The sequence below is a fragment of the Trichomycterus rosablanca genome, chromosome 1 (assembly GCF_030014385.1).
Source record: "Trichomycterus rosablanca isolate fTriRos1 chromosome 1, fTriRos1.hap1, whole genome shotgun sequence".
NCBI lineage: Eukaryota > Metazoa > Chordata > Actinopteri > Siluriformes > Trichomycteridae > Trichomycterus > Trichomycterus rosablanca.
The window spans coordinates 68,725,816-68,739,406 of record NC_085988.1 but is presented as its reverse complement, the minus strand read 5'-3'; positions in this window follow the sequence as shown (position 1 = coordinate 68,739,406).

Here is a 13,591-nt window from a genome sequence, read left to right as displayed (position 1 = left end):
TGATGTCATTGCATCTGTATTAAGCAAAAAATGAACTCAACTTCAAAGAATTAGTGCAGGCCGTGTACAAAGTTAGATAATCAATCAGATTATCTGACAGTGAGAGTCTGACAGTGAGGTTTCATTTAAAAAATCTGGGCATTATGGCTCTACAGCTAAAAAAACACTTAGCGTTAAACAGGCTATTGGCTGTCATCCTTATGCAGAGCTTTTCAGTTTTGATGAAAATATCTCAGGCCTCCCAGCAAGCCATATCTCTAGATAAAAAGTGACATGAAATAATAGATCCATAACTTCTTACACACAGCAGGGCCTGTTTTAATATGTAGAAAACATGGAGGACATGGAGGAGTTCAGATTATTTGTTAACCTCATCGCTATTTCATAATATGCAATTTATCTTTGTCAGCTTTGTGTCATGTTGATTTCAACTGATTATGAAAATGGGACACCTTCCAGTAGCAGATGATGTAGCATTTTTGTGAACAGAAATATTTCAAATGCACAACAAACAGACACATAAATAATACTAAGATATACACACTGCACTTTACAAATAATTAACAATAGATAAACAAATTGACATTATTTTTGAGGATATTACAAAACATGACCTTAAGCATGAATAATATAGCTGTAACTTCTAATTTTGGTCAGATGCATTCTGTCTGCTTAATTTAACCTTGAGATTTATCTAAAACTCAACTGGAGTAGAGCTGTTAACGTTTGAATTGATTGGACATGGTTTAAAATGGCACACACCTTGACCATAAAAGTCCACAATTATTGTTGGGAAAAAAACAAAACATGAAGTCCAAGGAACTGCGTGTCTGTGGATCTTTAGCCAAGGTCTGGGCAAGGGTATAAAACAATATCTAAAGCTTTAAGTGTTCCCCTGACCACAAGTGTGTAAGTAATTTTGAACTGGAAGGACCCTGGCAAATGCTGAGCCTTCCTAGAGTTGACCATCTGGCCAAATTGAGCATCCTGGCAAAAAGGGTCTTGGTCAGGGAGTTAAAAAAATAACCCAACGGTTGCTCTAAAAGAGCTCCAAAAGTTCTGTGCAATGATGTGACAATTTTTTTGGATGCTTAACCATCTCTGCAGCATCACATATGCAAATTAATCTCAAAACATTTAATTTATATGCAACATTGTTTAACCAAAGGCACATATTTAAATATACATCACTTGCTAGTTTATAACCATAGTACCATAGCTACAACAAGCTCCCTATAAATTAATTTTAACTATATAGTCACATGAGAAGCCCTAAAATCCATAATTCAAAGTTCACACAAATAATGCAACAGAAATGGCAATTATATAAAGGCTCTGTACTGTTAACCTTATTTTGCACATTAGGACTATGTTTCTGGCCCAATACTGGCCCAGAGTATTAGAAGAAAAATGGGTAACACTTTATTCAAAGGAAACCTACATTGGGGCTTTATAACACATTTATTAGCTACACACAAAGCACATATAAAGCAATGATACAGTATTTATTAAAGATTTAAAGATTTATTAATTTGTGAGTTGGTATTAGAGGTTTATTTTAAGCATGTATATTTTGCATGTAACAATTAAATACCTAGCAACCTTAAGTATAAGAAAGGCGCTAAATAAATTTAACATATTATTACATTTTAACTTATTATTATTTTTTAATATGTCTGTATGTTGGTACTGTTGTCTGTAAAAACCTGTTTTAATTTTTTGGCCCTCTTTATTCAATGTACATTCAATATTATGCTTTGTAAGACCTTGCCTTTAACTTTTAAATCTAGGGTTTAGAAAAACAATGATTTGAAAAAATGCCTTTCCAAAATTTGTCAGTTTAGTTTAAGTGCATCAAAATGATTTATTTACACATGTGTTATATATAAGCCCATTATATAAACAAACCCATTTTCAAACCCATGGGATGTTTTGTAAAATGCAATCTTTCTTTAACAATTTTCCAATGTTTTTCTAGATCAATCATTGTATTTTGTAGGTAGAAACACATTTACAAGTTTTAAAAAGATGAGACATGCAAATTAAGAATGAAAAAGTTGCTAAAATATCAACATTACACAATAGGCAGATACATTGGTGAGGAAATCATGATTGAGTATAAAAGGAGTATCCATAAAAGAAAACACATCAAAGTTTTCTGTGCTCCAACTCATCTCAAATGGTCAGGGAAAACAGGCATCGAGTTCCCTTTCCCAAAGACTATCCAGGCTGTTATCAGTAAAATGTGCAAAAGCTAACATGTCATGATATGTGGGTGCCCATGGCATCGTTCATTTGGATGTGTGTGTGTGAAGGTCCCATTAACTCATATTATACTATGATTTTAAGAGACACATGTTGCCATTAAGGCTGTATCTTTTTCCAGTCCATGATTGTTTTAGCAAGGAGATGTCAGGCCTCATTTTTTATGTGCTACAACTATAGACATTAAATTTGTGTGCCTGACTGGCCTGCCTGCATTCGAGATGCAGCATAAAGAGGAGAATCTGACAAAGCAATGCCAAGCAGCTGTATTCTTGTATCAAGCAAAAAATTACCAAAATTCTATTTGCAAAACTACAAAATTAGTGTCCTTAGTTTCCAAATAATTATAGTCTCATAATAGGAAGGGTGATGTAACACTGGGAGAAACACACTTTTGTCTCAACTTTTTTGGAGTGTGTTGCATGCTTGAAATTCTAAATGTGTTGATATTTACAAACTACAATAAAGTTTGTTGTTTTACTTTACTTTCTGATTTTAAAAAAAATATTATTATTATTATTATTATAAAAGTGCACAAAATGACCTCCTTTGTGATGTAAATCAGTAATCGTTCCACCAGTAATAATTAAATAAACTAAAAGACTATGTTTAAATAGTTAGATTAAATAAACTAACTATGTTTAAAAAAGTTTTCCCAAAAGGATTAAAATATAGGAATGAATTTTAAGAGCTAGCACATGCAAGGGTGGATCGGGTGCATTTCAAATCAGTGCTTTTTTTTCTCTGTAGAAAATGACAGTTTGTCAGTTATTGCTTAACCGGTTATTGTTGACATCCCCAATTTGCAGATTGTCTTTGAGAAGAAGGTTTGATCTTTATGAATTATGAGGTGGCTGAAAGGGCCAAACTTGCATCAGCTTGTGCTGGCTATGCCTTCTGCCTCTACACCAGGAACTGGACAGTTTGATTGCTGGGTCTTGAGTTTGGTGTTAGGTTAGGTGCAGGGTCCGGAAAGTGCTAGATTGGCTAACAATTTTTGTTTTGGGTCCGGAACCCATCTTTTACCTACCAAGGTAAGTGGAAGAAGTGCTTTTTGAGTGCCAGGTTGGATGCTGGATCTTGTCCTGGGTCCAGAACCCAACTCTGACTGTAATGGGTAAAGTGGTAGAAATTTTAGATGCAGTGTTATCTTTATTTGTGTGCCAGTTTGAGTAAAAAGGTCTTCTGCCAGGTTCAGGACCTCTGCCTGTGTCAGGTATTGTGACAGGAGTGCAAAGTTTAGAGTCAGGTGGTATGGTGGCACAAGCTGGAACAAGAACCGGCACTTTTGTTTCACACTTGACATTCCCTGCAGAATCTTCCTTTCTAGTGCCATGTCCATAAATACTTGAGCTTATATACTGTACTTGATGAAGTTATGTTGAAGTGTATTTTTATGGGATGTTTTGGTGGTAATTTGTACTATATATTGTGATCTTGTATAAATATATACATACTATTTGCAGATATTCAGTAATGAGTTATTAAATTGTAAATCTGTTTGAATTTGCACTTAACTTTCTAATAAAAAATCATGTTCTTTAAGAAATAGAATAGTCAATACAGTGCTTTTCCCCTAAACTTGTATTTTTAACAAGTGTGTGTGATACATCGTTATGACATGTACAGTTTTGTGATAACTTTTGTAACTATTCAGTAAATATTGGATACTTAATTATACTGATTGTTTATTATGTATTTTAATTAAATAAATTGACTGTCAACTTGAAATGTATCATTTCTGTTTGTTCTGTGGTTAAATTACTTGGCTGTTGATAAGAAGGTTAATATTTCAAGGTCTACCATTGTTGGATCCTAAAGCAGTTCTCTCAACTGTCAAGTACAGGGATGTTGTCTTGCATCAGTATTGCTTTGATCTGCCAAATATTTGAATGCAAATGTAAAGAGACTTTTCCACGACAGACAGGGAATTCTGTGCAGTTTTGAATGTGCCCTCCTGCCATACCCACACGAGTACACGTGGAGGTACAGATTAACAAAAAGTGGGGTATTTAAACTTTAGAGTCAGAGTCAGAGAGGTTTTATTGTCATTTCAGCTACATACAAGTACATATTGAAACGAAACAGCGTTCCTCTAGGATCACGGTGTAACACGGTACAAAAAGTGCAAGACAAAAAACAGTGTAAATACAAAACAGTGTAGGTACAACAATAAATACAAAAAATCCTATAATAAATAACTACAAAAGATATTCCTAATTATCCCTAATCTAAACAAGAAATTAGAAGACAGGACTAAAGACAAGTGTTAGTACATGATGGTGAATAGATGGTACAATGGTTCATGAGGTAGTGACATGTTGTACATTAGCAGCGTAAAATTGGCAATGCAGATAAGGTGCCTAAAAAGTAAATAAGGTGCAAAAATACAAGTAAGGTGCAGAAATAAAAAAAACTTGTGCAGTTCCAGGAGGTGTGCAAAAAATGCAAGTAACATAGTCAATACAGTTCAGTGTGTGGCAGCAGAAAATTTCCGGAGGAAATTGTTATAGTACTGAGTTAAGGAGTCTGATTGCTTGTGGGATAAAACTGTTACACAGTCTGGTTGTGTTAGTCCGGATGCTGCGGTATCGTCTCCCAGACGGGAGCAGAGTAAAAAGTCCATGTGATGGGTGGGTTGGATCGTCCACAATGCTGAGAGCTTTGCGGATGCAGCGGGTGTTAAAAATGTCCGTGAGAGATGGAAGAGCGACCCCGATGATCTTTTCAGCTGTCCTCACTACTCGCTGGAGAGTTTTGCGGTCCGACGCAGTACAATTTCCGAACCAGACAGTGATGCAGCCGCTCAGGATGCTCTCGATTGTTCCTCTGTAGAACGTGGTGAGAATGGGGGGTGGCAGATGAGCTTTCCTCAGTCTTCTCAAAAAGTAGAGACGCTGCTGGGCTTTCTTGCTGATGGAACTGGTGTTGAGGGTCCAGGTGAGATTCTCCTCCAGATGAACACCGAGAAATTTGGTGCTCTTGACGATCTCAACAGATGAGCCGTCGATGTGCAGTGGGGAGTGGTCCCTTAGTGTCTTTCTAAAGTCAATGACCATCTCTTTGGTTTTATCCACATTCAGAGACAGGTTGTTGACTTGGCACCAGTCCGTTAGATGTTGTATCTCCTCTCTGTACGCTGACTCATCGTTGTTGCTGATGAGTCCCACCACAGTTGTGTCGTCTGCAAACTTAACGATGGAATTCGAGCTGTGCATTGCTGTACAGTCGTGCGTAAGCAGAGTAAACAGCAGTGGACTGAGCACACAGCCTTGGGGAGCGCCGGTGCTCAGTGTGGTGGTGCTGGAGGTGTTCTTACCGATCCGGACGGACTGAGGTCTCTCAGTCAAGAAATCCAGGATCCAGTTGCAGAGAGAGGTGTTCAGGCCCAGCGTGCTCAGCTTTCCAATTAGATGCTGAGGAATGATGGTGTTGAATGCTGAGCTAAAGTCTATGAACAGCATCCTGACGTAAGTGTTCTTTCTGTCCAGGTGTGTAGAAGCCAGGTGAAGTGTAGTAGATATGGCGTCGTCCGTTGAGCGGTTAGGACGGTACGCAAACTGCAGTGGGTCCATGGTGGGAGGCAGTAGGGTCTTAATATGCTTCATAACTAGTTTCTCGAAGCACTTCATGATGATAGGCGTGAGTGCTACGGGACGATAGTCATTGAAGCATGACACAGATGACTTCTTTGGCACGGGTACGATGGTGGACGTCTTGAGGCATGTTGGAACGATGGCGCTGCTCAGGGAGATGTTGAAGATGTCAGTGAATACATCTGCCAGCTGGTCTGCACATCCTTTGAGCACTCGGCCAGGAATGTTGTCTGGTCCAGAAGCCTTCTGTGGGTTGACTCTGTGCAGAGTTCTCCTCACGTCTGCTGTGGTGAGACGAAGCACCTGGTCGTCACAAGGTGGGATCAATTTACTTCAATTAGTTCATTCAACACCTGGAGAAAATGCTTTATAAGTGTATATGGGGTTTGGGGCTGATTCTTCTGTTTGTTGGCCTTTGTTTGTGTGTCTGTCGGACATGCTTGGCCACTACCCCTCTGTCAGAAAAACTCCCTGAGCTAACTCCCAGGTATGCTTATAAAGTGTTATCTCCAGGTGAACAATGTTTCATTAGGCATCAAAATGCTTAAGACCATCAACCCATCAGTCTGAACCTTTTGAGTATGCAGGTGGGCTTGTGAAAAGTTGATTGAATGTAATTATGATGTTTATAAATCTTCACTGCACAATTAACAAGGTTCTTAACCTGGGAGCCATGGGCGCTTGTAAAATGAAAAATTTAAATTGGTTAAAATATCAAAGAATGACATATGTGTGCCTTGTCAGAGACCACTCCACAATTTCATCTTCTTTTTTTTAAGACAAACAACATCAACCTTCATATGAAATGAAATTTTGGGCATGGATGCAGTTTTTTTTTTTTGTAATTCACAAAAATTTGATTTGTTTTATGTAATCACGGAGTGACCATTGATTGCATCAAAAAGAATGAGAAACATGATTTCTTGTAAAGATATTTTCACTCTTTGTGAATGGGGCATTCAATATTTAAATAAAACAACAGTACTGCTCACTGAATGCAGTATTTTCTGTTTATGTGATTATATGTATTTTTGTAGGGAGGGGTTCATAGCTTTCCCCAGCTTGTAGTTTGTTTATACTTTCATTGTGCTCTAATCTATTATCTGCTTAATCATGATCAATTTCTAGCTGGGTCTAGACAATATCTGGTATTTCAAGACAAGCTACTCAAATATGAGAAGAACATACCAAAAAGCCAATGTCCCCAGAACTACTCTCCAGAGTATAAATCAAGGGTATAGTCAGGCAAGCTTCATGGATAAACGTTGGCAATAGAATGACCCTTAATAAAAGAGCTTGGTTTTTTTTGTAGTGGCTCTTTTGAAGAATGCCACCCATCCAACCAGAAGACACAACTACAGTGTATCACAAAAGTGAGTACACCCCTCACATTTCTGCAGATATTTAATTATATCTTTTCATGGGACAACACTGACAAAATGACACTTTGACACAATGAAAAGTAGTCTGTGTGCAGCTTATATAACAGTGTACATTTATTCTTCCCTCAAAATAACTCAATATACAGCCATTAATGTCTAAACCACCAGCAACAAAAGTGAGTACACCCCTAAGAGACTACACCCCTAAATGTCCAAATTGAGCACTGCTTGTCATTTTCCCTCCAAAATGTCATGTGATTTGTTAGTGTTACTAGGTCTCAGGTGTGCATAGGGAGCAGGTGTGTTCAATTTAGTAGTACAGCTCTCACACTCTCTCATACTGGTCACTGAAAGTTCCAACATGGCACCTCATGGCAAAGAACTCTCTGAGGATCTTAAAAGACGAATTGTTGCGCTACAAGAAGATTGCCAAGGCTACAAGAAGATTGCCAACACCCTGAAACTGAGCTGCAGCACAGTTGCCAAGATCATCCAGCGTTTTAAAAGAGCAGGGTCCACTCAGAACAGACCTCGCGTTGGTCGTCCAAAGAAGCTGAGTGCACGTGCTCAGCGTCACATCCAACTGCTGTCTTTGAAAGATAGGCGCAGGAGTGCTGTCAGTATTGCTGCAGAGATTGAAAAGGTGGGGGGTCAGCCTGTCAGTGCTCAGACCATACGCCGCACACTACATCAAATTGGTCTGCATGGCTGTCACCCCAGAAGGAAGCCTCTTCTGAAGTCTCTACACAAGAAAGCCCGCAAACAGTTTGCTGAAGACATGTCAACAAAGGACATGGATTACTGAAACCATGTCCTATGGTCTGATGAGACCAAGATTAATTTGTTTGGTTCAGATGGTCTCAAGCATGTGTGGTGGCAATCAGGTGAGGAGTACAAAGATAAGTGTGTCATGCCTACAGTCAAGCATGGTGGTGGGAATGCCATGGTCTGGGGCTGCATGAGTGCAGCAGGTGTTGGGGAGTTACATTTCATTGAGGGACACATGAACTCCAATATGTACTGTGAAATACTGAAGCAGAGCATGATCCCCTCCCTCCGGAAACTGGGTCGCAGGGCAGTGTTCCAGCATGATAATGACCCCAAACACACCTCTAAGACGACCACTGCTTTATTGAAGAGGCTGAGGGTAAAGGTGATGGACTGGCCAAGCATGTCTCCAGACCTAAACCCAATAGAACATCTTTGGGGCATCCTCAAGCGGAAGGTGGAGGAGTGCAAAGTCTCGAATATCCGCCAGCTCCGTGATGTCGTCATGGAGGAGTGGAAAAGCATTCCAGTGGCAACCTGTGAAGCTCTGGTAAACTCCATGCCCAGGAGAGTTAAGGCAGTTCTGGGAAATAATGGTGGCCACACAAAATATTGACACTTCAGGAACTTTCACTAAGGGGTGTACTCACTTTTGTTGCCGGTGGTTTAGACATTAATGGCTGTATATTGAGTTATTTTGAGGGAAGAATAAATTTACACTGTTATATAAGCTGCACACAGACTACTTTTCATTGTGTCAAAGTGTCATTTTGTCAGTGTTGTCCCATGAAAAGATATACTTAAATATCTGCAGAAATGTGAGGGGTGTACTCACTTTTGTGATACACTGTAAATGTCAAAGCATTTTCTTCAAAACGTTGAAGGCTGATTGAATGTATTACTCAAAGAAGTTGTTAAAACTCAGATACATTGGGGCCACAAAGTGCTACTTGCAGTGGACATGCAGTCCACATAGGCCCAAGACTGATCAAGGCTGGAGGCCTTGTCTGAGGATGTTAAAATAACTGCTACAAAGATCAGAATGCAAAAACAAGCATTTATTGTTTTAGTGGGAACAATCTTAAACTACAGCAGTGCATTCAAATCTGTGGTCACTGACAGGGATACACACGCGTTTTATGTTGAATGACCCAGGAGTACAACAACAAAATAAGCACTTCTGACCCAATCTCAACAACTCGTAAGTAGCTCAAAACCTTGACCCCTGAAGTAATATGATTCAATGAGCCAAAAAAACAAAACAAAAAAAAGAAAAGAAACAGAAAACAGCAGGAAACAGAAAAGTCCTTGTTTATTTGTTAAACTTACCTTTTAGGAAAGGGTTATAGTTAAAATTACATTTTAGCTTCTTCTTCTTCTTTCAGGTAGAAATTGAAGGCAGAACATGTCCTATTTTGACACAAAGGTTGGAAGTTCTTTTTTTAATGCATTTTCTCCCCTTTTCTCTCAATTTTTAGCCTGTCCAATTTTTACCCATTTGCGTTATGCTTCCTCTCTACTGGTGCTGACCCCCGCCCCGATTGAGGAGAGTGAACTGGCAGAGCTGAGTTTCGAAGCGACGAGTTCGGAATGTCAGCTCTGGTGTGCTAGCATGTTTCACCAAGCAAGCAATTCAACAAATGGATCTGAATCTTTTTGTGCTAAGCAAATTAAGCCATCATTAATAAGTATTTTGTTTTGTTTTTTAATTTAAGTAATTCATTAAAAAAAATTTGTAGGTGTAAGTGATTACTTGTGTCATTGTTAAAAGAATCATGTATTGTTGGAAAGTCTTTTGAGGCCCACATTAAGGTATTGCATGACCAGTATAGGAAGACACAACCTGATTTGATGATCATGAAGGACCCTATGAAGAAGACTTTTGCATGGCATCATTGAGAAATAGCAGCGGAAATGACTTTTGAAAACATCTTGATGAAATACCTAATTTTAAAAACATCCTCAGGGGTAAGTGGAACAACATAATGGTAAGTGAAACATCCAAATTAGGCATAGCCATCAAATGCCTCATAGAATTTGTGATGTGTTTTCCTTTTTCCTGCTCTATTTTGACAAAAAGTATGTTAATTATTCAGTCAGAGAAGCAAAAGCTAAGTTAAAATCTTTACACTTTGTAACAAAATAATAAGTTCATAATAATAAGTTCTTTTTTTGTTTCGTTTTCATTAACCGCTTTATCCTGGTTAGGGTTGCAGTGGACTTGGTTTCTGACAAAAGCAAAAAAAACAATGTTTATAATTATGTAATAATGTAAGTCTGTCTGTGTAGATGCCTGGATGGCAGACCGTACTGTTAAGATTTAAACCTCAGATTAGATCTCAGCAGTGGTGGGCTAGCATAATAGCCTGAGAGGCACAATGTTATTCAATTTACCTGTCAGTCATTTTAATGTTGTGACTGATCTGTGGATAATTTATGAACATTGCATTGGCTAATTTTATGTATGCTTAGGTTCTTAACTTGACCATGAATCAAAATTCTAGCAGCTAAAAATGATATTGCTATGAATGAGTCACTGGACGCCCACTCTTTACAAGTTCTGAGTCACTGACTGCATATGTGTGTGCTTCAAGTCAGTGGGTGGTGCAGCAAACAGCCAGCTATTTTTACTGTATGATACTGGTTTTGGATAAAAGTCATAAAAAAGTTGCCAATTAAATCAAGTTTTCTTAATCATCCAGAAACAAATTACCATCAGTATTTATAAGGTTTGTTAACACACATACACACACATTTGGTGGGATATTTGATGTGTATTAATTCTGTAGCAGGTCCCTGCATTAACATTAGTCTTTAGTCTAAGAATTACTTGTGTGTTGGACTGGCCAATTCACCATAGATCAACAGTGTCTAACCTCACAAATGCTCTCTACTAAATGGCCAGAAATGTCCTCAAATACACTACAAAATTTTGTTGCAAAGTGTGTGCTGGGGAAGAGGAGATTCCGAGACAATGCTCATGGTTTTTAAAGGGAATGTCCAACAAGCTCATGGTTAGGTGTCTGTAGACACAATATGGCTGAGGGTGTGTTGAGAATTGGCTGTGAGCTTATTGGACATCCAATTCCAAAACCATCATTTGGAGTAAATGGATACACATATAGTATGAGTGACCAGATAATACTGTGGGCTTGTAATTTACCCTTTTTAAATAAAAATTGCATAATTTTGTCACCTGCATTAATTTTTTATGAAACACAGTTTAATCTAAAATGTGTGGACACATCTTGTAATTAGTTGGTTCCACTGTTTTGGCTATATGCATCATTATTGGGTACATAAAATGAAGCATACAGCCATAAAAACCATATTGACAAACATAGTAGGATGGATTGTACAGAACAACTTAAGTTACAATTTTAATGTGAAGTGAAAAGCAACGCAAAGTTTTAAAGCACATGAAAATATTTCGGTTGTTCTTAGTATAGAAAAGTTCTAAAAAGTTTCTGGAAGCAAGTTAAACCTAAGAACTGGCTTATTGAGTTCCATGGTCAGTTAGCCTTAGGCAGATCTGCAAAGCATTTTACTTTACCTCTAATAAGTGACCATTCATTCTATGAAAATATTTATTTCATTTCACAATGTGAGAGATGAATCTGGGTTTGTTGGGTGTCAGAAAAAAAAACAAGCCCATAGTAAAATCTGACAAAGGGTGTTTAATGGTTTGCGGTTTCAGGGTCCTGGGTGACTGGGTTTAAACCTCACATCTGATTACTGTCTGGGTGAAATTTGGCTTTAAATTGTCCTTGTAAATTTCCTTTGGATATTTTAGTTGAGATTAAACAGTTACTGAAGCTAAATTACCGAATAAATAAGTAAATGTTAAACCAGTGCATATAATGTACTGCTCCACATCCTTATGAACAAGTATTAACACCAGTTTATATACATTATAAAGCTACAAAATTATAGATTTTTTATTATTTTACTATATAAAATAAATTAGGAATCATTAGTGCATACCTGAATTGGAGTCTGGATAAGGATGAGGGTTGCTTATAGTGGCCTTGGCCTCCTGCTGTATCTATGGAAACCCCCATCAGCTGCGGCAGCAGTCTGTAAGAATGTAATAGGTGCATGTTCGTTCCCACAGCGACCAGACGGCAGAGAAACCCAACATCAATCAGCTTTGCAACTCCTTGATTTCTGTAGTATATTTGTACAATGGCTCCTCACAAGAAACAATGCCGTTAAACAATCTGTTAGCATCTAAATTTATTATTTACATTTGTTTCAATGTATATGAAACGTGTGATATTGGACAAAAATAATAATGCATAAATGCAGAATAAAACATAACTCACCCTATCAATTATCTGTTGAACCCATCCCCCCCACCCCCACACACATACATGAACACACACTCGGGTAGGTAGATAATTTATTTATCCCCAGGAAAATTAGTACTAAAAGAAAGAGCATAGACAGACAATAACTGTGTGGCATCAATTTTAACAGTAAACATGTTTATTTTATCCTGTCTGGTGCTAAATAAATAAACCTCAAGTGCACTGACATGTTATCAATAATCGTATGTGCTATTTGCCTTTTGGCTTGCTGCTGTTTTGCTAATAAAGCTTTTTTTAAATGGATGGTATTTTTAGATAACTGTAGATTATATTTAGATAATGCTCTGTATAGCATGGTGAAATTTACAGTGTTAAAGTGGTTTGCCCCTTTGTTTTTATCAACAGCTTTATCCTGGTCAGCTGACCCTGAAACACTCGGTGCAAAGCAGGAATTTCTCAATAATCCCCCACCCCCAGACATAGCCAACACGTCAGTGTAAACGCACGGACGGCCAACATCGTTGCTGATATTTGAACCCGAATCTCTGCTGTGGTGGGCTAGAGTAAAATACCGCTGCGCAGTCCTAACGCCTGTTCCACACGTTTTTATAGTTAAATAGTTCCATCTAGCGGGAAAAAGGGTTTGTGGCTCAGTAGTATGTATTCATTCTCTTTAGTAACCAGTTTTCTTCATCTGGTGGAGTAATTGTTTGTTAATTTGTTTGACATTAGATTATTAAGATGTGCTGCCTGATATGATTTTTTATTTTGTGTTTTACACAAAATGATTTATATGTCTGTTAGATCTTAGTTAGACTCATGTCCATACACTTATGCCAAGTTCACACTACACGACTTTCCAAGTCGTCAGGTCGCTGTACATTTCACACCACACAACTGGATCTCTTGTAATCGGGAGTCTTTCAAGTCGGTGTGTATTTCACGCTACACGACTGATCGGCGACAGGGGGTTTCACACTACACGATCTATCACAATCTGGAATCGAAGGCGAGCTTCTCTGGTCTCCCAAACTACGTTTTGTCAAGAAAACAAATGCGAGAAGTGACGAAAGGTTTAACAATACCACGTCCAAAAATGCACGTCAACAAGTAGCGAGTGATCAAAGTTTGTGCGCTGAAGTGCAGCGTAAAAGCAAGTAGGACAAATAAATGAATCTGAGTGGATTTGGCTACATGAACAGCATGGATTGTTCTATAGTGAGTTGGAGGTTAATAAATATTTTTGCAATGCAATGTTGGTGTTATGTTT